The 26,409-nt window shown below is 45.8% G+C and overlaps 1 long non-coding RNA gene across 1 annotated transcript in view; it reads left to right on the forward strand.

The window, feature by feature from the left end:
* The first annotated feature begins 7 nt into the window (after positions 1-7).
* The window catches only part of LOC143437791 (uncharacterized), a 31,982-nt gene continuing 5,580 nt past the window's right edge, over positions 8-26,409 (forward strand). The window contains exons 1-2 of the long non-coding RNA XR_013107063.1: positions 8-102; positions 11,463-11,640. This is a non-coding gene — a long non-coding RNA (uncharacterized LOC143437791). The remainder of the gene's footprint in view (positions 103-11,462; positions 11,641-26,409) is intronic.

Here is a 26,409-nt window from a genome sequence, read left to right on the forward strand (position 1 = left end):
CGTCGCACCTCTGACTGGGTCAGAGGTTTCTGAGGAGGCGTGGGAAGGGACGTTGAGAGCATTGTGACGCTATCGCGCGGTCATGATGTCACTGCGGTGGAGGTGAGTATGTCATGAGGTCATAAGAGCTTTTTCCCCCCTCAAGATAAAAAAGCAGACAAGTCTGTTAAAGAAGCAGACAGGGTGGGCTTGGTGGCTTCCGCTTGTGAGGTCTACATTGAGAGACCCTGCCTCAAAAACTAAAAACAAAGACAAAGAGAAAGGAAAATTGAGAAAAATTTTCTGAAGCCTTTGAGTCTAAACGGAATCCCAGAGTCTTGAAGAAGGAGACTCTGGAAACAAGTCCAGAGTCCATCAGCTCCCTCGGAATTTAGTACAATATCAATCAGGCATTGAGCATAGAATTAAAACTCTTTTGTATGTGTGTATGTCATGTTAGTACAGTGCACCCTGAGGCCAGAAGATAGTGCCCAAGCCCCTGGAGCTGGAGTTAGGGGTCAGTAAACTCCAGACATAGGTGCTAGAAACTGAAGTAGTTTCTCTGGAAGAACAGGAAGTGCTCTTAACTGCTGAGCCCTCTCTCCAGTCCCACAACTTTAACTTTTTTTAATATTTTGAAGCGGGATTTCACTCTGGCTCAGGCTAACGGAGAACTCAGTCGGTAGCCCATGCTGGCTTCAAACTCACAGTGATCCTACTATGGCACCCTCTGAAAACTGGGATTACAGACATGAACCACCATGCCTGGCTGAGTGTACAGTCCTAAATAAGACAAGACACCCTACTTACATATAGCTGACAAGGGTGGAGAAGCCAAACAGACAAAGTGATTATTATCCCAGCAACTCAGAGAACAAATACGCAAACAAACAAAACTGAAGTCAAAATATCAAAATAACATAATAGAAAAGAACTTAGAGACTTGTAAGAGGTGACTTTCTGGGGAGTAGCAACTGAGGAGATCTGAAGAAAGGACAAACCCATAACCATTCATGTAGGAAGCCCAAGCAGCAAGTCCAGCATGTGTGAAGGCCCTGAAGCAGGATGAGCTTGGGACACTTGATGAGCGAAAGAGAAAGTAATGACTGAGCACTATAAAAAAACGAACACACGTGGGTGGCCCCTTTAACCAGGGGGAAGGTGTCCACACATCCAAGTAGACCACACTGAGCCCTTGAAGGCATCAAAATTTACAGTCATCCGCTCAGGCTCTCCCACTGTCTGGACGTATCTGGAGATGGAGGAATGAGGGAATTCATTACCCTGCTTTACGCTTCATCATGGTTCTAGTTGGAAGAAACCCATGGCCCAGATCAATCTCCACCTGTATGTATGGAAACTGAGGCCCTGGAACAAGGAAGTCTGGGTCTCCAACCCCCAAGTCAAATAATTGTTAGGTCTCCTGACTTACAGTCTGTCATCTATGATTCTGGCATCATACCAGGCTGATCTTGTAACTGTCCTGAGCAATCAGGCATTCAGTAGATGCTTAATGACCAATTGGTGTGGCCTTTATATGTAGAAATGACACTCATGTGTTTCTATAGTAGAACATTTGACTGGGCTCCACTGACCCCAGTTTCCTAGCCCTGTGTGCTCAGGGCAGGCACACAAAGTTAGAAGAGGTGTTTCATTTTAACTACAAGAAGAAGGTTTTACTGACTTTAGAAAGGAAACATTTGAGTTTTCTGTCCTTTAAATTGTTATAATTGGTCAAGAAATATGATCCTGAGGAGAAAAAGAAAACAATAAAGACAGAAAAGGATGTAGGAAGCTGAGTGTATGGTACTTAATCTTTTTCCCTCTCCTGGAAAAGATCAGACCTGCCTAAGAGGTATAGCTACACTCTCAGGAAGTATCCACCTGAAGTTTAAGGTAGAACTTCTTAACAGTGCCCACAGAAGATGAGAGTAAGAGTAAAGGTCAGAGGATGCACAGGAAAGGGCTCGTTTCACTAAGCATAGATCAAGAGCCAGCAAGGAAGCCTGAGGTGACAACATACATGTATAATCCCAGCACTGGGGAAGGCCAGGCTAAGTTATATGAGACCCTGACTCAAAAAAAAAAAAAAATAGCAAGGCAGTTTCTGAATGGCTCACTGGAACACAGTAACAGCCCAAGAGGTTGATTTAAGTCAGGCTTATATGCCAGCATTCCAGCCTTGTCCGTCCTCAGAACCCACACCTGCTTCTTTGCCACTGATCTATTCAAGTCATATACCACTTCCTTTGTCAGAGCAAACCACAAAATCATCTTGTTTCTGCTTCTCTTAAAAATGTCGCACTGCTCTTCAAAGGACCGAGAGAAGTAGAGAAAACCATGTTAAGGTTTTGGGTGCTGATGTCCAACCTGCCTGTGGAATGCACTGGCAGAGTTTCATGGTCTTTTCTTGTTTTGGTTGTGTGGTGTTTATGTTTCTCTTTGCGCCTACATCCCCTGCAATACTTGTGGATTGTGATCTAAGGGATCAAGCGCCACATACATACGTACATACGTACATATATGTACATGCCTGGCAGGGCCACATCTGTTACACAGTATCAGGAATTATTAGACAAGGACACAGTACTTTTAAAATAGGGAAAAATCCTTCCTATTTCAATGCTAAGATGTTCTAACCTTACGTAGAATTCCTTCTCTTCAGTGGTCACTGATAGGATTATTCATAAATGATGTCCAATTTAAAGCCAGGTATGGTAGCTTGTTCCTGTCATCTCAGCATTTGCAGAGCTGAAGCAGGAGAATTGCTTTAAGTTTGAGACCTGAGCAACATAATAAGTTCCAAACCAGCCTTTGCTGTTGTGTAAGATTTTGTCTCAGAGATAAGGGGAAAGGTTTCTGGTTGGAGAAGTTGGGAGAGCATGTATGAATGTGCTGAGGTGTGAGGTGTGCCTGGCCCAGGCTGTGCAGCTGTTGTGTAGGTGCTGGAGGAATTATTCCCCAAGGCATCGGGTGTGGGAGCTGCACCCTTTGAAGACTCACAGCCTGACCTGTCTTGCACTCACACCTAAATACCCAGAGTTACCTTCACACTAGTCATTCACAAGGATAAAATTGTGGCTACGGGTTTGGCTTTGGAGAGTAAGAAGATACACAGAGGATTTTCATGACTGTTTAAAGCTGATGTTATTTGGGTGTTCCATGAAAGTAGAGGATGGAAGGTTATTGAGAGGATTGGTTTTAAGATTTTGGTTTTGGGGGGGCAGGGGGTTGTTTTGTTTTTGAGACAAGATCTCACTATGCAACCCAGGCTGGCGTCAAACTCAGGGTGATTCTCCTGCATTGGCATCACAAGTGCTGGGATTACCAAAGTGTGTGCAACCACATTTACCTCATAGTTGGTTATCTTGTTAAAGGTTTTATTTTTAATTATGTGTTTATGTGTGTGGTTCGGTGTGAATGTACAAGAACATAAGCAAGAAGAGGGTATCAGATTCCTAGAGCTGAAATTACAGGTAGTTGTAAGCTGCCCGATGAAGGTGCTGGGAACCAAATTTAGGTCCTCTGCGAGAATAGTATATATTCTTAATTGCTGAGCCATCTCTCTAACCCTAAAATTGATTATTTTGATTTGAAGATTGAGTCTTGGTTTTTTAACTTATGTACCAGTATGCTTATTGGGCTAAGGAAGTTACATCACAGAGTGAGTTGAAGCCGTATAACCCTTCTTCCTCCAGCCATTCCCTCTCTCCCTGTTCAGAGAATAATTAATATCCCATTTCCTTACTTAACACTGATTTGTGTATATCCATCCATGTGTGAGTATGGACGTATGCGTTTTGAGAATTCTTTTCTTCTACATAGTTTTGAGACAGTCTCTCTTTTTGCTGCAACATTTCATTCTCCTGACCTGCTGACCTCCAGGGGAAGTTCCAATCTCCACCACGGAGCTTGCCTTAGGAGTGCTGGGGTTGTCCGTGTGTGCACTGCATTCAGGAATCCAGTTTGTTTGTTAATGTGGTTTCTAGTAAGTCATGGCTTGTCAGGCTTGCTGGGGAAGTATTTTACTCCCTGAGCCATCTGGCCATTTCACTGGTCCCCTCTCTCCTCCCTCTCCCCTTCCCTTCTTTCCTTCCTTCCTTCCTTCCTTCCTTCCTTCCTTCCTTCCTTCCTTCTTTCCTTGTTTTGAGAGATTTCCCTTTGTATTTCTGGCTAGCCTGGACTTTGTTTTGTAGACTAGGTTGGCCTTAAACTTGTATGTATTCTGTCTCCACTCCCAAGTGCTGGTATTAAAGGCCTGTGTGTCACGGTGCCATATTAGCCATTCTAAACATTAGTAGATGCTTAGCTGTGTGGCATTTTGGACCTGTACGATGCATGCCATGTCACTGCTGTAGAGCTGCTTTATCTCACAGGGCTTACTGACGTGTCCCTTGGTCTCCACTCCCCTCCCCCCAGCTTGGTGACACATTCTGCTTTCTGTGTGTGTGCTCAGCAGGTTCAGAGCAAACTTATTGAGACTTGACTTCCAGGCCCTGAGTTTGCCAGCACTCTATGGAGAAGCTTGAAACCAAGACTGTCTCCAGAGCAGGTTTTTAAAAAGAACCTGTAGGAGCTCAAGATATGTCTCAGTGGTTAGAGTACTTGTTGCTTTTGCAGAAGACCCAAGTTTGACTCCCAGCATCTACCTGGTGGCTCACAGCCATCTGTAACTCCAGTTCTAGGGGACATGATTCCATGTTTGACCTCTGTGGGTCGTAGACATGCACACTGAGCACATATATACAGGCAAAACATTCAAACAAAATTTTAAAAAACTAGCTGGGTAGTGGTGACATACACATTTAATTCCAGCTCTCAAGATTAGTTCAAGGCCACCCTGATCTACAAATCGAGTTCCAGGACAGCTAAGACTACGTAAAGAAGCCCTGTCTGGACCCCCCACCCCCACAAAACACCTTCAAAACAAACAAAAAACCCCAACAACAACCAAACAAGGAAAACCAGCAACAAGAAAGAAGGAAGCTAATATCCACTGATGGTTGCCAATGTGGGGTGGGTGGGGAAAGAGGAGTATTTATGTAGTACTGGTGGGAATTAAATGACCGCTCCATTATAGAAGTCAATATAATAGCAAGAGCTACTATATAAACAAGCCATACCACTTCTGGTACCTGCACAGCCACATTAATTGTAGCGATGTTCATGAAAGCCAAGATAACAGAATTAATTAAGGGCCCATGAGCAGCTGAGTGGACAGAGAAACTGTGCCATGTGGAAGCTAGTGAATGTGGCTCAATTAGTATGATGATTGTTGAGCATGCATGAAGTCCTGGGTTCAGTTCCCAATACTGCATAAGTTGTGGTGCACATCTGTATTCTAGGACTCAGGAGGTAGAGGTAGGAAAATCAGAAGTTCAAGGCCATCCTCAACTACCTGTCAAATTTGAAGCCAAACTAGGCTAAATGAGAAAGAAGAGAAATGAAAAAAAAAAAAAAAAGAATGTGATATATACACATAGTAGAGGTTTTAATTTTGGGTTTTGGCCATTAAACACTAACAAAGCCAGTTGTGGTGATTCGTGTTTATAATCCCACCACTTGGAAAGCTGAGACAAGAGGATTGCCCTGAGTTCAAGGCCACCCTGGGCTACAGAGAAAGCTACAAAATAAGACTTTGTCTCAAAACAAAACCCAATATATGGATGCAGAGGGGGAGTGAGCAGGGCAGGGTATGAGTATGGGCAGAGAACATCAAACAGACATGGAATTGTCATGACAAAGCCCAGCGTTTTGTATGGTAATTTTTTAGAAAGTAGAAATTTTGGAAATGTCTGTTGACTTGCATTCCCAGAGGTAACCTTAATGAACAACTGGTTTCTTGTTCCAGGTTTTTGTTTGTTCGTTTGAGACAAAGCATCATGTTGTACACCAGGCTGGCACTGATGTTGCAGGGATCCTTCTGTCCCAGCCTCTCCACAGCTGGGATTTCAGGTGGGCGCCACGGCTCCCAGCTGTAGATCTTCTCCAACTTCAAGCGTGTGCTTTCCACGTGGTTTCTCTCTTAGCAGAAGTGAGATGTCGGAGCACTGCAGTTGGCCTTGTAATGCTATTAACTGTACCAATGCTTTTTAAAGTTTATTATTATTATTTAATTATGTGTAAATATGAGCACAAGACTGCAGGTGCCCTCAGAGGCTCAGGCCTGGATAGAGTTACAGACACCTGACATGGTTGCTGGGAATTGAACTCTGGCCCTCGGGAGAAACAGCACATACTCTTAACCACTTCTTCAGCCCCCATATTCTCTTTTAATGTTGCACAGTGTGCCTTTGTACCAATGGCAACAGTGTGGTTTTTCCTTGTTCATTCCAAATGTTGCCATGAACACTAAACATCTAAAAACATCCATGAAATTTCTAGAAATTGAACCAAATCACATCTTAATTTTAAAGGTTTTTTTTTTTTTTTTTTTTTTTTTTTTTTGGTTTTTGATTACATTGAATTATTTATGTTGTGGAGGTGGGAATTTGTAGATGCATACAGAGATGTCAAAGGAGTGTATTTTCTTCCTTCTACCGTGGGGGTCCCAAGGACAGAGCCCAGGGCATCAGGCTTATCAACTGTCTTTACCCACTACGCCATCTCACAGGCCCCTATTGGGTTTTTTTTTGTTTTGTTTTGTTTTTTGTTTTTTGTTTTTGAGACAGTGTCTTGCTATGTAGATTAGGCTGGCTTTGAACTTTCAGACTCCCACCTTAGCCTCCCTTGAGCTGGAATTACAGACATGAGATATCATACCTGGCAAATAGAATATATTGTATTGTATTTTTTGAAATGGAGCCTTGCTGTATAAACCATACAGACTTCAAATTTGAAGTGATTCCCCTGCCGCACGGGTGGACTCCAACCTGCCTCCTACACTTCCTTTTTATGTGGTGCAGAGGATCAAACCCAGGGCTTCATTCATCTTAGGCAAACATGCTAGCAAGTGAACGACTACGTCCCCAGCCACTCAATGTTTTAAATGTTTAATTTATTAATTTTTAAAATTACGTATCTGTGGTGTGTGTGTCCATAAGTGGAGCTGCCCCTAGATACCAGAAGAGGACCTCACATCCCCTGGAGCTGGAGTTAGAGGTGAGTGTGAGCTGCCTGTCGTCCGGAAGAGCAGTATGTTCTTCCACTGAGCCCTCTCTCCGGACTTTTTATGTTTGAGACAGTTTCACTAAGTTGCCTAAGCTGACCTTGAACTTGTCATCCTCCTACTGAGGTCTCCTGAGTAACTGGAATTGTAAACCTGCAACACGGGATCCAGCTTCCATTCTCCTTAACAATACAGCAAATAGTCTTGGTTTTCTTTCATTGTTACTGTTTTAATTCTATGCCATTTTTTTTCTTAAGTGAAGATTCTTTCAACAGAAGGTGTTAATTCAGGCACCAAATCTGGAACATTCTAATCACTGTGAAGTTTTGCATGTCTTGGGAAGAAAAGGTGTGAGGGTGAGTTAATTTCATGATACCTCACAGCTGTTCCAGAGGTGGTGCTGCCAGGGTTGATCTTCTTAGGCCATCTCACACTTCAGCCACCTGTACCCCTCACCCTTCCATCCTTCCTCAGGGTTCCAGAAGCCTGCCCACTAGGATGTGATGGGCATTTTGCCACATTGTTTTGTCACACTGTTTTCCTACAATTTGGCATTATGAAACCATATATGGAAAGTCCTAGAAGCCCAAAGCAACAACAAAGGCCAACAATCCCACCTCAGGGCTGAGACAAAAAGATGAAAGTGGCTTGGGCTACATGATGGGGTTACTGACTCAAAAACAAAACAAAGGCTGGCAAGATGGCTCAGCTAGGAAAACTGCACACTATACATACTTTATAATCTGAGCTTGCTCTCCAGATCCAGTAGTGGATGAAGAGAAAGACTCCTGAAAGTCGTCCTCTCACCTCCAATGTGTGCTGTGGTATGGGCACACACATCACACATAACAAAAACAAAACAGCAAACTCTGTAGTTTGAAGGAAAGAGCAGATTCGGGGTAGAAGGGATAAGGCAGCCCCTCTTTTAAAAAGAGAGAAAGAGTGAATTAATAATGCATTGTGTTGTTTCCAAGGTTTCCACAAAGCATCTAGCATTTTCACTCTTGGAGGAGGTGCTCCATTCTTCCTTCCACATCCCATGTGCATGCTTTCACTCATCCGTCATCTCATGTGTCTTTCCTGAGCAGCTTCTACAACTGGGATTGTAGGGACAGAGCCAGGCAGTGAACAAAACAGGTCCGGCCTTCTGAAGTTTACATACACGGGTGAGGAAGTGTGTGGAAGGGACAAGAGATGCCTCAGAAGTGCAGAGCACTGGCTGCTCCCCCAGACCATGGCTTCAGTTCCCAGCACCCATGTTAGGCAGTCCCATCTGTAAGTCCAGCTACCAGGAATCCGACACATCTGGCACCTGAAGTCACCTGTGCTTGTGCACATACACCTATGTATAATTAAATAATAAAGTCTCGAAGAAAGAACGAATGTGTGATAATCAAGGAGACAAGATGTAGAAATAGAAGGTCAGAGGTCAGTGAGAATGACATGGTCTGCACACATACACAGACTTTTAATCCCAGCACTTGGGAGGCAGAGGCAGGTGGATTCTTGTAAGTTTGAGGCTCGTGGTCTACATAGTGAGTTCTAGGTCAGCTAGGGCTATGTAGAGAATATGTAACATGTAACACTGGTTGGCCTGGAACTCACTGTGTAGACCATGCTGGTCTTGAATTCGTATAGACCCACCTATCTGTACTCCTGAGTGCTGGGATTAAAGGTATGCACCACCATACCCAGCCTCGTTTGTGTGTGTGTGTGTTGCTTTGCTTTGTCATTTTCATTTTTTGCTTTGAGACAGGGTCTCATACTGTGTCTCAGGCTGGTCTGGAACTTGCTATATAAACCAGGTTGGCCTCAAACTCATGGTAATTTTCCTGACGCAAGTTCCTGAGTGCTGAGATTACTTAACATAAACCTTCTTTGCTTTGCTTCTTAGATTCAGAGCTCCCGGCTGGAAAGTGAGATTGTGTCTTAGCTCTTTTATGTAAAAATAAAACATTCAGCCGTGCAGTGGTGGCGCACGCCTTTAATCCCAGCACTTGGAAGGCAGAGGCAGGCAGATTTCTGAGTTCGGGGCCAGCCTAGTCTACAGAGTGAGTTCCAGGACAGCCAGGGCTACACAGAGAAACCTTGACTCGAAAAAACCTAAAATAAATAATAAGATAAAACATTCTCCTTACAAAAGAACATGAGTAACAATCAGTTGGATTCTATTGGCCTGTTCCTGATGTGTGTCCCTTGACCCTTAGTAGGACCACAATAGCCTTAGACTAGAATTGTCATGAGCTGTGTTCTAATGCGTTCTTTTAGAGCCTCTCAGTTGCAGTAGTGTTTTGGCTGCTTTTCTGAATTCAGAGTGTTCCTTTTAACTCAGTAGAGAAAGCTCCGACACAGGTGGAGCGAGCGGTTCCTCTTGCTGCAGGGGAAGGACTTGGAAGATCTGAGGCTGCAAGCAGGGCTGGTAGCAGCTGAGTAGCCGGGCACCATTCCTCTCTTGCTGTCTATTTTAAGTCCACAGACAACCAGGGAGGCGGAGGCAGGATAACAAAGACTGAACAGTGGGTGAAGGACATCTGGCAGGGAGAGCTGGCAGCCGGCTGACAGGCTTCCATGATGGGAACTGGTTCCCACTGTGTGGGGCCTCAGGGAGAGAAGGGGCTTTGTGCCCCTGGATACCCACATTGGAGGGGGAGGGCAGAGGAAGGGCCCACATTCAAAGACCCTCCAGCACTGGTGCAATCATTCAGCAAGACTCTGGCCTCATGGGATCTGGAGGTGGCTTTTCATTGGCTCTAAGTTGGGCTCTGAGTCATCAGCTTTCTTCTGCCCCATACTGTCTGTCTGTCTGCCTTTTCCATCTGTCTCTCTGGAACTTGCAATAAATATAGAACAAAATTTCTCATGCAGTCTTCAGCCTCTATTCCCTTATTCTGGTATTCTCTTTACTTATTTGTTTATGTGTATGAATGCTTTGTTTGTGTGTATATATGTCCGTGTGAGCAGACACCCACAGGGACCAGAAGAGTGCATCGGATCTCCGGGGAAGGAATCCCACAGTTAGGAGCCACCATGTGGGTACTGGGAACCAAAGGAGGGTCCTTGGAAGAGCAGCTCTCATGTCTGTGTCGGAAGCCATGTCTCTAGGCCCCAGTTTAGGTTTCTAGTTCCTAAATCTCTCTCTCCCCATGCCCCTCTCTCCCTCCTTCCCTCCCCTCTCTTTCAGCAGCCTGGCTGTCCTGGAACTCCCTTTGTAGACCAGGCTGGCTTTAAATTCACAGAGATCCTCTTGCCTTGAGTGCTAGGATTAAAGGTGTGCACCACCACAGCTCAGCTCCTGTAAACATGGTTTTTGTTTTGTTTTGTTGTTTTTCTTTTTGTTTTGTTTTTTCAAGACAGGGTTTCTCTGTGTAGCCCTGGCTGTCCTGGAACTCACTCTGTAGACCAGGCTGGCCTCAGAAATCCACCTGCCTCTGCCTCCCAAGTGCTGGGATTAAAGGCGTACGCCACCAATGCCTGGCTCCTGTAAATGTAGCTAAGTTGGTAGAGTACTTGCCTAGCAAGTACAGAGCTCTGAGTGCCACCCTCAGTAACACATAAAGGCAGCCATGACACCTGTGTTCCCAGCACTTGGTGGAAGCAGGAGGAACTGATTCCTGGGGAGTTTGAGGACAGGGTGGGCTTTACAAAACTCTGTCTCAACAAAACAAAACAACAACAACAATAACAACAAAAACAAAGCCAGCTGGGTACTTACTGCTTTAAACATTTAATCATAATGGTCTTAGAGTCTGTGCTGGAAATGTTTAGTCCCGGGCTTTGTGTGGCCTGGCTCTGCTCATGTTTCTGCTCATACTGTTTTGTTCCCCTATGTGGGTGTCAATATTATACAGTTCCCATCAGAACAACAAAGTACTGATCCAGAGTCCTGAGGAAGCACAGGACATGTGGCAAGAGACAGTACACACACCTGTGTGGTTCTTATGGTCTGTCCCACTGTTTATAAAGTCATCAGGACTCAGTTGTGGGGACTCCACTTTCATGGCCCTTGCTAAACTAATTATTTCTTAGAGGCTGGATGTTTGACACCTTAGCTGATTTGGCTCACAGTGGGGACTACACCCTCTGTCATGAAGCCCTGGGCTGCACCCAAGCCACATATAAACCAGGGCTGCCGGATTTTCTTCAGCTGCTTATGAACCTTCAAGAAGTCAGTCTTTCCAGGATCCCCCCAGACCTAGAATGATGGGCTGGCCTCTGGGGGAGTGTGTACATTTGTTTCTGCCAAGCTGGGGGAGGGGGCTGATATTGTCCCAACCATCACACATGAAGCTCTAGGCCCAGGTCGCAGACAACCATCTGAAGTGTATGGTAGGCAGGCAGGGCTGTAGTGAGAGAGCTCCTCTGTTTTCTTTTCCAGGGTTGGTCTTGATCAAACCTCTCACTTACCCCTGATGCTGGAGCTCCTGGTGTCTCTCAGGGGTCCTCAAGAAACTACAGTAAGTGCTCTCCCGCAGTGGTATGTCTGCTGCCTGTGGTGGGATCCCGCCGTGGTATGGCTGCTGCCTGTGGTCAGAATCTTCTGGGACTGGCGACTGGTAAATTTCCCCTATTTTATTGTTATATGTACTTATGCTTTTTAAATTATCATTTTACTTTGTTTTGTTTAATATAGAATCTCTCTATATATCCCTGGCTGTCTTGAAATTCACTCTGTACAGCATGCTGGCCTTGAATTCACAGAGTTTTACATGCCTTTGTCTCCCAGTGCTGAGATGAAAGGCATCTCCTGCCTCCTAATTTATTTTTATTTTGCTTTTTTGAGACAGGATCTCAGGTAATTCAGGCTGGCCTTATTTTTGCTATAAAGCAAAAGCCAGTTTGGAAATCCTGATCCCCCTGCATCCACCTTACAAGTGCTGGGATTATAGATGCATGCCACCCATCTTGTTGCTTTGGTTGGCTTGGTACTAGCTGTGGACTCCAGACAGCCTCAAAGTCAAAGCAATCCCCCACCTCAAGTTGCAGATGTGTTTGCACCCACACTCGGCTCTTAGCTATATTCATATTCATTCTCTCTCTCTCTCTCTCTCTCTCTCTCTCTCTCTCTCTCTCTCTGTTACTGAGAATCAAACCCAATGCTAGCAAGTACCATACCTATGAGCTACAGTTCCAGTCCCCATGGTGTGTGGGTGTTTCTATCTATCTTTTGTTGAGATGGAGGTCTCCCTCTGTGGCCTTGGCTGGTTTAGAACTATGTAGACCAGGCTGCCCTGGAACTCACTGCTTCCAGAGTGCTGGGGTTAAAGGTGTGTGCCACCACACTCAGCCCTCCTTTTCATCTTTCAAGTGTCTAGGAGACACTCTCACACTCGGCCCTTTGTCAGGGTCCTCTACAGTGCACCCCAGCTTTGTTCAAGGGCACCGTGCCTTCTACAAGGCTCAGCACTGGCAGCTGAGTGGGTGGAAGGGCAGAGCCTTATGGACAGACTGTCTGTGGTGAGGACTCCCAGAGGTCAGGAGTTTTTCTGACGTCTCTAGCAGAGGAGATGCCCATGCTGTAACCTGAATGATCGCACACAGAAACTGGCTGAAGCAGATTGAGCAGGAGTTGGAAGTGGCTCTAGGCAGAGGGAGAGGCTGGGTACAGGCCTAGAGGCAAGACTACATCAGGGACAAGGAAGGCAGTGTGCCTGAGGGCAGTGACTAACAGGGAAGTGCAGCAGACGAGGCACACGGCCACTGTGCCAGGGCATGTGAGGCCCAGGAGCTCAGCTAAGCCAAGCTGGAGAAGCAGAGGGTGTGGACCAGAACTGGGAGGACCTGATTTTCAGCCCTGAGAATCTCATGACTCACTCACAGGTCATAGGTGTGGGCAGTGCAGAGAGACTTTCTTCCAAGAGCATGGCAAGTATGGGAAGGGGAAAGGAGTAACTTCACAAAGAGAATGCTAAGAAATGCTGTGTGTGTGTGTGTGTGTGTGTGTGTGTGTGTGTGTGTGTGTGTGTGTTTTAAGATTTATTTATTTTATATATGTGAGTACACTGTAGCTGTCTTCAGACATACCAGAAGAGGGCATCAGATCCCATTACAGATGGTTGTGAGCCACCATGTGGTTGCTGGGAATTGAACTCAGGACCTCTGGAAGAACAGTCAATGCTCTTACCCACTGAGCCATCTCTCCAGCCCTTGTTTTGGTTTTGGGTTGGTTTTGTTGTTGTTGTTTTTGTTTGTTTGTTTGTTTGTTTGTTTTTTTCCGAGACTGAGTTTTGTTTACCCTCGGTGGCCTGAGACTTATTATGTAGTTGAGGAGACTTTGAATTTATGATCTTCCTGTTGTGACTCTAGAGTGCTGGCATCTGTATGGACCTTTGATAAGGCAGGACAGCTCTTCCTTCTAAAACCTGCCATCCCAGAGAAAACCAGGGAATAGATTGCAGGAAAGGGCCCTTCCCACAGCCCTGATGAATGTACCTCAAAACTCAGGACCATTTGATGCTGGGTGTGGTGAAACAAGACCACAAGGAAGGAAAATTGCCAGGAGTTCAAGGCCAGCCAGGACTAGAATGGAACCCTGTCTCAGTTTAAACAAATAAGCCAGCAAATATTCAGGATGCAGCTCAATTGCTATAACGCTTGCCTAGTGTGCACAAAGTCCTGGGTTAGAGTCCAGAGCTACATAAAACCAGGCATGGTTGTGCATGCCTGTGATTTCAGCATTTATTATGTGGCAACAGCAGGGTCAAGAGTTCAAGGTCATCCTTAGTTACACAGTAAGTTCAAGGCCAACCTGACCAAAAAATAAATAAATAAATAAATAAGTCCCAGAAATAGCAAAAGGGAGTGTGAGGAGACACATGAAGTAAATGTAGTGTGCTTTCATTTGTCTGGTGCTAGGACAAGAGACAAAAATGGGGAGACTGAGGAAATCCATAATCCAAACAAACTCTACCCTTTATTTGATGACTCATTAATCCTAACAAATGTGCCTTGTAAGATGGGAAGAAAGTAAAGTGCTTGTGAGATCTGAAGAGTGGGGGCTGGGTGGTGGCTCAGTGTGGAAAGTGCCTGCTCTATACCCATGAGGACCTAAGTTCTGATCCCAGCACCCATAAAAAGGAAGGCTAGGGCAACACAGATCTGTAACCTTGGTGCTCAGGTTCTCATTGGCCAGCCAAGCCCAAACAGCAAGCTCCAGGTTCAGCTGGAGGACCTATTTCAAAATATAAGTGACACAGGGAGACATCTGATGTCAACTCTGGTCTCCACATGCACATAGATATGGATACCTGCCCAAGCAAGTTCAAGCATACACACACACATACACACACACACACGCACATGCACATGCACACACACATGCACACACGCGCACACACACATGCACACACGCACACACACACATACTGTAAAGAATGGGACAGTGGAAAGCACAGCTGAGGGATGGGACACTGTGTTCATCCAGAGCTGTAAAGGGAAAGAGAGAGAGGAGGAAGAAGGAGGCCGTGGGCTGGATAGGAACTCCCTGAACTAGCTCTACCATCTCTTTCATAAATCTGACTGTTCTGAGAAATAAGGTTAGAGGTGAGAAGATGCTGCCATTGGTGAAGTTGAGTTTGCAAATGTGAGAGCCTGAGTTTGGGTCCCTGGTGCTCTTATAAAGCCAGGTGTGGCTCTTTTACTAAAACCCCAGCTCTGGGGAGGTGGAAACAGGAGGATCCTTGGGGCTTGCTGACCCAGTCTACAGGAGTTGGTAACCCCCATGCCCAGGGAGAGATGCTGCCTCAAAGGATAAGGTGGAGCACAAGTGAGAAGGTTCATTGGTCAAAAGTGCTTGCTACCACCTGAACTCAGTCTGCAGATTCCACTGTGGACCGAGAGATCTGATTCCACACACTTGTCCTCTGACATGCATAGGTGTGCAAGCATGTGGGTGTGCACACACACACACATGAGGGAGGACACACACACTAAATGTAAACGATAACAGAGTGGAGGGCAATCAAGAGAGACACCTTGTTAGTCTCTGACTTATATTATGCACACACACCCACGCATACATGTGTACACATATAAACAAGTACATATCTAACACACATATATACAACAAATAAATAATTAACTCTTAGATGAAAAGAAAATCTGGCCGGGCGGTGGTGGCGCACGCCTTTAATCCCAGCACTTGGGAGGCAGAGGCAGGTGGATTTCTGAGTTCGAGGCCAGCCTGGTCTACAGAGTGAGTTCCAGGACAGCCAAGGCTATACAGAGAAACCCTGTCTCGAAAAACCAAAAAAAAAAAAAAAAAAAAAAAAAAAAAAAAGAAAGAAAGAAAGAAAGAAAGAAAGAAAGAAAGAAAATCTGAACGTCTGCTTGTGCAGAACAGGGCCCAGGGGTAAGATGGCCAATCCTCGGTGAGATAGTAATTCAGATCCAGGTGTCAGCCATGAGGAAACAGGATCCTCTCAGGAAGCAGGAATGATTGGCACAGTCAGCTCCTGCCTGGAGATGAATTCTGGGGCCTGGAGAGAAGGAGGAGTCCGATCAGACACCCAGATTATTTTCTGCTTGAGCAACTGCCACACGACTCCATTACCACAGATGCACTGGTGCAGGAGGAGAGCAGGTTTAAGGACAAAAACCTTAAGAGGCTTCACTCTGCACTGAGTGTGAGGAGGTGTGGAAACACCCAGAAAGAGCTAGCCAGGAGGAAAGAGCAGGGCTGATTCTCACAGAGGTTAGTGTGTGGACACCTGCTGTGAGCAAGAGGACCTCAGAGAGGCCCAGCCTCTGTCTTTGAGAAACGCCTAGTGTGCTAAGAGAGCAAGCACCGGGCTATGGAAGCAGTAAAGGAGACAGCCGGGAAAGAGAGTAAAGAAGCAGCCTGGGGGAGGAGGGAGCACACTTTCTGGGTGTGCCCAGATCAGCCACCTTCCTGTTCTGCAAAGACACAGGAAGCCAGGCTTAAAGAAAACTTTCCTTTTTTCTAGGCCTTGTCTACAAAAACCCAGATAACTCAGAGTCGGAGGTCAGGGAACCCAAGCAGGCCTTGTCAGCAAAGCCTCAAGCTGCTTGCCTAACAGAATCTCTCATCACGTTGAGGTGTGTCCACTGCCTGTCTGTTGCCAGCATGTGAGGGTCTCTGCCATGTATCGTGGGGGACTGTGCTGCCCAGGGCTCTGCTTCCTCCATGCTGTCTGCACATAAGTCTTTGAAATGTTTCAAAGCCGGTTCTACTCACAAGGCTCCCTCGGTTATAAAGGGCAGCAGGACTTCCTGAGTGCTCACTGCAAACCCTCTCCCCAGGCCACATTTCCTCATAGACAAAGGAGGGTGAACCCAGGTCCTGCCCAGCAAGCAGATGAGGCCTCTTTCAGCCCCTATATTCGCCTCATTGAGCCACAGTGTGTGATTGCGTCATAGCCTGACCAAACCCTCCAACATCCTTTGTCTTCCTACATTAAAAGCCACCTCCGTGGAAGCCACTGGTCCCTGCCTAACCACCTTCCTGTCCTTTTTACCTCACATCCGCCATGTTCTGTCTACTGCCCATTGCCTGCCCCACAGATGTACCAGCTTCTTCCTGCCTTATACTTTGACCTCACTGTTCCTGGGCAAGATAGATATCTCCCCACACATTTTTCTTTCCTTTTCGTTTCCTTCATTCCATCTTTTCTTTTCTTTCTTCCTTTCTTTCTTTCTTTTTTTTTCTTTTTTCTTCTTTTTTGAGACGATCTCACCATTGTAACCCTGACTGGTTCAGAATTAGCTCATTATGTCGCCTTAATGCTGGCCTCAGACCTCCAGTAGTCCCTTCTCCTGCTTTCTCAGTACTGGGATCACAGGTTTATGCCACTATGGTCATTTCATCTTTTTCCTTATTTTTTTTTTAAGTTTTCTCTCTTAATGAGATAAAAATCTCATAACTATTTTAAAGCTGGAAAACCCTCAGTGTGAGGTGACCACATGCCTGCAGCCACAGGTCTTGAGTTTGAAAACATCATCCCAGAACCACCTGGGTCTCCATTAAACTGTCACACCCTGTGTCCCTCCGTTTGTGACAGCCACTGTTTTGTTTTCTGCCTCTATAGCTCTGAAGATTCTAAACAGAACAAATAACGATCATACATAATGCTAGGTTATGGCTCACAGCTTTAATCCCAGCACTCAGAAGGCAGAGGTATCTCTGTGAATTTGAGACCAACCTATTTTACAGAGTGAGTTCAAGAACAGCCAGGGCTACACAGAAAAACCGTGTCTCAAAAACACAAAACAAAACTTGCCTAGTATGTTCAAGGCCCTGGGTTCTGTCCTTTGCTCTGGGCAGGTGTGGAGTGGGGGCAGGATGGAAAAGGCAGTCCTAGGATACATAACTTCCTGTGCCTAGTGCTTTAGTGTCTTCCTCTCTCCCTTGCGTAGTTTAGAAGCCTTCCATGCTCTGGCATGAACTATTTTCCACTGTATACACAGAACAATCTGTGAGCTCCCACCTTGTAGCTTTACGACAGATACTAGGAATGCTTGTGCGTATCTCTGCAGATGTTTCTGTTTCTTTTGGATAAATGTCTAGGATTGAACTTGTTAGGTCACATGGCCTCTGAGCTGCACCCCTAGTTGTTACATTCCACTTTTCCAGGAGTCTCTAAACTGTCATTCAGGTCTGAAGTCATATGTCACCTCCTCAGACAGCCCAGCTCAGTAGTGCCTCTCTCCTGGTTACCATCGGTCTTGGCTTCTCATGTCACACTTCGGATCTCATTACCTCAGATGGAGAGTCTTCTGACCTGCCATGTGTTTGGTATACAGCAGGTACTCAGGAAATGCCTGCTGAATGACTGATCTCAGTCTCTCAAGGTGCTGCAATGACATGAGGACTGCCATCATCAGCCTCTGAGGTGGCTGTTAGCACTGCCCAGGTGACTCAGCAATTTAAATGCCCAACTTCCTCCCGTCTTACCAACCAAAGCCACTGGGAGCTCAGGGTGGACGGTGTTCCTCCCCTGTGCTTCCTGGTTAGTGACTCAGCACAGTTATCTCTAGTTCCTCAGTGTAGGTCAGCTGACCCATGGTGACATGTGCGCATTGTTTGATATATTGTCATCATTAATTATCTGTGCTGCTAGGAAGGGAACAGCTCTAAGCTGACGCTCCACCGCTTACTCACTGACCATCTCGCTGCCCCCAGCCTGGAATTCTTAACCAGCAGCCACACTGAACACCGGTCTCCATAGAGAGCCAATTTCCACCTACAACCTTCTCTACTTTTGCCCCCTTTTAAGGCACAAAGGGCACTTACTGCCAAGCTAAGCTATGAGTTCAAGCCCTTGGACCCACATGGTGGAAGGAGGCGGAGAACCAATTCCTGACATTGACCTCTGACTTCCACGTGCACATTGTGGCATGCGCTCTTAGACCCATAGCCCACAAAATACAAAACGAGTAAAATGTAATTAAGAATTCCAGCTTGAATGATCCCAGCACCATGGAAGGAGAGGCTGGATGGTTCCACAAGTTTAAGATCAGCCAGGTTTATGTAGCAAGTCCCAAGCCAGCCAGATCCTGCCTAAAAAAACAAAAACCATTTCTAGTTTGAGGAGTCCAGTTACTCAGGCTGTCTGGGCTCAGTTCCTAGGGGTTTGTTTTGTTTTGTTTTGTTTTTAAATTCTTATTTTTGTTTATTACTTTTTTTTTTTGAGACAGGGTTCTTATGTAGCCCAGGCTAGCCTAAAACTTCCTATATACCTGAGAATGACTTTGAATTTCAGATCCCCGCTCTTCCACTTCCCAGATGCTGGGATATCAGATATAGATATATCTCAATCACCTGGACTGGGTGCTGGATGTTTTCTGCTGTGCTGGGATTAAACCCAGGACTTATGTGTGCAAGTTGAGGCATCTCCCAATGGTGTCTGTTCCCCAGCCTCTCAGTTCCTAGGTCTGTCACTTAGCTGTGTCATTTTTTTTTAAACAGGTTTTTAAATCTCACTGTTCTTTTTTTGGAAAAACAGGTTAATAGTAATGGCCTCTTGGATTTGTGAGATTAAAGGAATTGGTACAGTATACTCACTCACACCTAGACAGTGGTCAGTAGAAATTCTTTTTTTTTTTTTTAAAGAATTATTTATTTATTTTATGTACGAGTACACTGTAGCTCTCTTCAGACACACCAGAAGAGGGCATCGCCGGGCAGTGGTGGCGCACGCCTTTAATCCCAGCACTTGGGAGGCAGAGGCAAGCCGATTTCTGAGTTTGAGGCCAGCCTGGTCTACAGAGTGAGTTCCAGGACAGCCAGGACTACACAGAGAAACCCTGTCTCGAAACAAACAAACAAACAAACAAACAAACAAACAAAAAAGAGGGCATCAGATCCCATTATAGGTAGTTGTGAGCCACCATGTGGTTGCTGGGAATTGAACTCAGGTCCTCTGGAAGATCAGTCATCAGCCATCTCTCCAGCCCTAGAAACTCTTTAGATCCGTGTGCTTTTCATCATCCTCTGTCTTTCCATCTGTGTGGTAATAGCCTTTGAAGCCTGGACCTTCAGACCAGAGGAGAAAGAAAATGTGTTTTTAAAATTCAAAGAGGCAGGATGGAGAGATGTCTCAGAAGTTAAGAGCACTGGCTGCTCTCCTGGAGAACTCAGTTCCCAGCACTCACATGGTTATAACAAATGTTTTTAACTCCAGCTCTAGGGGGTCCAATGCTCTCTTCAGGTCTCTTTTATGTTTCTTAAAATTAAAAAAAAAAAAAAAACACCAAAACTGGGTGTGGTGGTACATACCTGTAATCCCAACACTTGATGAGCTCAGACAGGAGGATCACTGTGAGTTTGAAGTAACCTGGGCTAAGGGTGAAACCTTAAAATACACAGAAATAAGGTAAATACTCACAAACCTCTCTCTTAGGCCTTCAGGTGAGGAAAGAGTGTGCATGTGTGCATACATGTGCAAGCATGTGAGCATGCATGCTAAGGTCAAATGTGTGTGCACATGTGCAAGCATGGGAGCATGCATGCTTAGGACAAATGTGTGCACACGTGCAAGCGTGTGAGCATGCATGCTAAGGTCAGAGGACAGACAACCTTGGGTATCATTTCTCAGGCACTACTCACCTTTCTCATTTTTATTACATGGACATATTTATTTAGTGTGTGTGAGCGGACACAGTGTGACAGTACACTCTGTAGAGGTTAGGAGTGGACAGTAACTTCACTCAGAGCATCTGGGTGACAACTCTGTGGAGTTGGGTCTCCCACCTTTATGTGGATTCCAGGTACACACTCAGGTCAGCAGGCTTTCTGTCCATGGAGCCATATCACTGGCCAGTTAGGGACTCATTTTTTTAAAATTGTTTTCGTGTGTGTGTGTGTGTGTGTGTGTGTGTGTGTGTGCGCGCGCGCGCACGCACGTGCATGAGCATACAGGTCAAAGAACACCTTTGTAACATCAACTGTCTCTTCACACCTCTATGTGGGGTGGGTTTTGGGGTATTGAACTCGAGTCTCTATGCTTAGGGGCAAGACACCTGTACCCATTGAGTCACTTCCCTGGCTTTATGCCCAGCTTTTTCCCCCCAAGCATGACAGCTCTGGCTGTTCTGGAACTCACTCTGTAGACCATGCTGGCTTCGAACTAAGAAATCCTCCTGCCTCTGTCTCCTGAGTGCTGGGATTAAAGGCGTGCACCACCACCACCTGGCTATGGCCAACTTTTTATGTGGGTCCTAGGGATCTGATTCAGATCTCCATTCTTACAGGGCCAGCAGTTTGCCAACTGAGCCAACCCCCACAACTCAGTAATGTTTATATTTAAAATGATAGTGCTTTTCTACCTGAGGCCAGAAACAAGTGACCTCGGCATCAGTACCTATGTCAGTGCTAGGGAAAGTCCCATCTCTAGATGGAATATTTTGTTGTTACTATTTGTTTTTTGAGACAGACTCACTATGTAGCCCAGGCTAATCTAGATCTGCCTTTTATATAGCCCAGGCTGGCCTCCCATTCACAAGAATCCTCCAAGTGCTGGGATTATAAGTGTGAGCCACCCTGGCACCCATCTCTGGAATGTTCTAGAAATCCAGGTCTACTTTTCAGACTCCAGAGCAGTGTTTCTCAATATGTGGGTCAAGATCCGCTTTGGGGATTGACTGATACTTTCATAAGAGATCACAGATATCCTACATATCAGATCTGTATATTATGTGTCATAGCAATAACAAAATTATAGTTATGAAATAGCAATGAAAATAATTTTATGGTTGGGACACCACAACATGGATTAAAGGCTCAAAGCATTAGGAAGGCTGAGAGGCAGTGCTGTAGAGGAAGCTAGGTCTCCCCAGGGTGATGACAGAGTGGACAGAAGCTTCTCTATAAGACAGCACTACTCCTGTGGGCTCAGTGACATTGTTCAGTCAGCAGAGCCAGTGGAGCTGGTCTCCATTCCTCTCAGGAAGTCTTCCCAGAACAAATCATCAAGGTGGGGTTGGTGCAGGTTCTTAGCTCTCTATCTCCCACGGCCAGGGATCATTTGAATATTCAAAACCATTCATAGAACATTGTAGCAGACACGTGTGTCAGTACTCAGGACAGCTGCTGAGCTTTCTCCAAGGTTTGGTCCAGGCTGGCCTACTGAGATCCTCCTGCCTTTGCACGCCAAGTGTTGGGAGTGTTTGTTTGTTTGCTCATTCAGTTGTGTGTGTGTGTGTGTGTGTGTGTGTGTATGCGCACACCAGAGCACTGTGTGGAGATCAAAGGACAACTTGCAGAGTTCTTTCTTTCCTTTACTATGTATAAGACCCTGGGGACAAACTTGGGTCATTAAGTGCTGTCAGGGTCAGGTCTGAGCCATCTGGCTGCCCCCCCCTTTTTTTTTAACTTAAAAAAAGATTTATTTACTTTTATTTTATGTATATGAGTGTTTTGCATGTATGTATGTATTACCCACACACATGCCTGGTGTCCACACAGAAGCCAGAAGAGGGTACCAGATCCTCAAGAACTTGAGTTACAGATTTACAGATGATTGTGAGCTGAACCAAACCTGGGTCCTCTGCAAGATCAGCTAGCACTCTTAAATGCTAATCCATCTCTCCAGCCCACTCCTTTTGTTTTTTTTGTTTTGGGTTTGTTTTTTTTTTTTTGTTTGTTTTTTTTTTTTTTTTTGGTTTTTCGAGACAGGGTTTCTCTGTGTAGCCCTGGCTGTCCTGGAACTCACTCTGTAGACCAGGCTGGCCTCGAACTCAGAAATCTGCCTGCCTCTGCCTCCCAAGTGCTGGGATTAAAGGCGTGCGCCACCACCGCCCGGCTTTTTTGTTTTGTTTTGGTAGCCCACTCCTTTTGAATTATGTGTGTGTGTGTGTGTGTGTGTGTGTGTGTGTGTGTGTGCGTGCACATGAGTGCAGTGCCTTTGAAGGCCAGAAGGGCATCAGACCCCTTGGAGCTAGAGTTATCAGTGGTTGTAAGCCTGTAAGCCACCCAATATGGGTGCTGGGAATCTCAGGTCCTCTGCAAGAGCAGTATGTGTTCTTAACCAGTGAACCGGCTATCCAGTCCCTTATTTTTATTCTTAATGAAATAACTAAATTATTGTGCATTACCTTCATGCTCTGTCTCTAAACTTCAAAGACAAATTCCACCGTAAATGTGTACTCTCTCGGCTACTGTTGTTTGGTATTTGGGATAGGATTTGATATAGCCCATGCTGGCCTCAAATTCACTATCTAGCCATACATGACCTTGAACTATTGATCTCTGCCTCCCAAGTGCTGTGATTTTAAGCATGAATCACACATGGTTCAGACCAAGTTAATTTATCATGATCAGGAATGTATTTATGTGTTGTGGTTTCAGAGTCTGAGGCTTGATAGAAAGTGCCATGTGGTGAGAGCCTAGAATGTCAGAGTTGCTTTGACAGCAGACTCCCATGAAGACAGTCAGCCTATTCATGAGCCCTCAATGGCCTCTCTGTGCCTGTGGTGTTGGGGATCAAATTTCTCAGACATCCATGGGGGACACATGCAGCTCACAGCATCTCCTCAGATAATATTCTACTACATGTCCTGTCCCATGGCTTTCTTTCAAATTCAAATGTCTGGCTTAATGAATAACCACAAAGTCAGTTCTCAAGTGGCCAACATTCCCACTGAGGAAGATAATGCCTGCACTATCCTGACCTGCACGTTTCCTACCCCAGAATGATAGACACACAACAGGTTCCCAGTCTTTGTAGATTCAATCATCCCCAAGCAGAGGAAAGAAGTGTTGAATCCCAATACTCTGGAGACTGAGGCAGGAGGATTGTGAGTTTGAGGCTACCTTGGACTACATAGAAAGACCCTGTCTTTAAAACAAAACAAGTTTTTTTTTGTTTTGTTTTGTTTTTGAGACAGAGTTTCTGTGTATCTTTGGCAGTTTTTAAAGTCTTAAAGCATCTTTCCCTGCAGTGCTAGGGTTCAGGCAGGGAACTAGTGAATTTACCCAACTTCTCATCCTACGTTATTTTAACTATCACCTTGTTGACCTGACACTGGCCCATGAGGCTTTGGGGGCCAGTCTGAGTTTTAACTCATGGTGTCCCAGAGATCTAGCAGAGCACCTGACACAAGGCATTCTAACCACGGGGACAGCCAGCAGTTGGTGATCCAGCCTGCAGATTCCACTCCACATCCTCAAATGTGACCCAGTGGCCTCTGGACAAAAGCCAGCCTTCCTGCTGCCTTTCCAGCCCTATACATGGAATAGCCTGGCAAGTCTGACCTGAGTACCTGTGCCTAGCCACCGGGCCTGAGCCTCTTCCTGTGTGTATGGATGCTTTGTCTGAAGGAGTGTCTGTGCACCACATAAATGTGGTGCTATCATGTTGCGGTAAATCTTTTGCCCATAGGGGCAAAAGATTTACCGCAACACTATCAGAGATCAGAAGAGGCATTGGATCCCCTGGGACTGGAGATGGTTTTAAGCCACAATGTGGGAGCTGGGATTCAAACCTAGGTCTTCGGGAAGAGCAGTGCTGCTGACTCATCATCTCTCCAGCCCCTAAAGGCTTCTTACATTGTGTGTGTGCACATGGACACCATGGCATCCATATGATGATCAGAAGGCAGTTTTCAGGAGTTGGTTCTCCCATTCCATGGGACTGTGGGTATCAAACTCATCAGGTTTGTCAGCAAGTGCCTTTACCTGCTGAGCCAAATCACCAGCCCTAAATAAATAAAAAAGCAACTTTTTGCTGAGTGTAGTGGCTTACACTTTGGTAATTCTAGCACTCTGAGGGCTGAGGCAGGAGGAGGGTCTAATTATAAGGACTAGTCATATAGTGGGGCCTCTGGGTTTAATTGAGACAGGATAATACACAACGTCAACCTGGGGCCTCTACATGCATGTGCACACTCCCTACACATATGCAAACACACATGCACACATGTGCTCATAAACAGTAGAAAAAGAAATAAAGTTCACTTTCAAATTTGTCTTATCTCATCGCCTCCAGGTTACTTATAAGCAAAAGACAAGTAACAGAAAATACCGAACACTGGAGGGACGGGGTAAAACCGGAACCCTTGGGCATGGATGTTGGCACGCTTGTCTTCATTTATTTATTTTATTTTAAGACAGTCTCACACTATAATCCAGGCTGGACTTGATAGAGACAATCCTCCTCCATCAACTTATTGATTGCTGGGTAACAGGTGTGAGGCGCCTCAGCCTGCTGCTGTGGATGCTGGGTAACAGGTGTGAGGCGCCTCAGACTGCTGCTGTGGATGCTGGGTAACAGGTGTGAGGCGCCTCAGCCTGCTGCTGTGGAAAACAGTTGAGTAGTTAAGAGAGTCGCCCTGTGACCCCATCCACCCAAGAGAACTGTAAACAGACATCTGTACAAACCGACAGATGTTCACAGCAGCACTCTGCACAATAGTCAAAGGGGAGCGACAGCCAGATGTTCATCAGTGGGTGAATAGACACACAGAACGTGCTCTGTCCATACAATGGACTATTATTCAGCCATAAAAAAGGAATACAGTTCTGACACAGGCTGCAATATGGAGGAACGTTGGAAACATGATGCTGAGCGAGAAGCCAGTCACACAAGGACCCTTTTTAGATGGTTTGTCCACATCCTGCAGCTTGAGATCAAGTAGATTAGTGGCTGCAGGGACTGGGAGAGGAGGGAATGTGGGATTCATGGGCACAGTTTTCTTCTGGGTGATGAAAATGTCCTGGAATTAGACCGTGGTGACACCAGCCATCACTGTGCTGAGTGTTATACCATGTCTTTTACTGCAACTGAGAAACATCACTGAATGCATCCTAGCACCCTGGTTTGAACCCTGGAACAGAAATACATTGGTGGAAAAGCTAATACAGCCCCCAAAAGCTTGGAATTTTAGTGACCCAGTATGTGTTTGTCCCACAGGGATAGGTGAACCTGTGATATGAGGTGTTTGTGTGAGGGGACCGCGAAGGCTGTTAAGGATTTTGTAAGTTTAAACTCTGTCCAAAATCACCACTTATTTCTAAATTCATTGCTACCCTCTAAAGTGGCACTAGCTCAGTCTCCAGGAGGTTCCTTCACAAGCAAAGGACTCACTTATAAGCTTGGGCTTATAAACTGGGGTGCTGGAGCTGACCAAAAAGAGGGAAGAGTCCTGGGTCCATAGCCTGAGAGGGACAAGAGACTGCTGTTGGGAGAGGGTTGGAGGTGCCTGCCCACACCAGGGCCCCTTGGCAGCTACTCATGCCTTGATCTAGAAGCTCAGAGACTTGGAAGAGCGGGAAGGCCCAACACTGAGGCTGTAGTCCCTAAGTTCTGGCCAAAGATTCCTCCAGGTGTGGTCCATCTCACCTGCTAATGGGGGACAGCTGGAGCCAGTCTGTGGCAGAGCAACTGACCAGTGTCCTCAGGAGGAAGTTCGGCTTGGGGCTGGAGGAGGGGGCTTCCTCGTTCTCTTCAGTCTCTTCCTTCAGGGTAGCCAAAGCCAAGGCACACTTTTCCTGGTACTCTGGGCTTCCTTAGTCTTTTTCTGAAGTGGCTGCTCTCCAAAATGCTGGCCTGTCTTCTGCATTATCCCCTCCCAGCAGCTTTGAGATTTACAACTTGCCTACCCTGGGCTTTTCTTTTCAATTCTAATACATTGTCTTGGATGGGAGGGAGGTTGGGGGGGGTGGAGGGGCCAGAGAAGCAGAAGCAGCTGTTTCCACTCTACAGTGGTATTTCTAACTTAATCTGGAAACATCTGAAGACCTACCCACTATGAACTTTTAGTCCTCCGTTCTACAAACCAGATGAGTTGTTCTGAGGTTAACATGAGCCAGGCTGCAGGTTTGTGGTGATCTGAATGGATACCCTCAAAAGATATCCATGCCACATACC

Source organism: Arvicanthis niloticus, chromosome 24, assembly GCF_011762505.2.
Source record: "Arvicanthis niloticus isolate mArvNil1 chromosome 24, mArvNil1.pat.X, whole genome shotgun sequence".
Lineage (NCBI taxonomy): Eukaryota > Metazoa > Chordata > Mammalia > Rodentia > Muridae > Arvicanthis > Arvicanthis niloticus.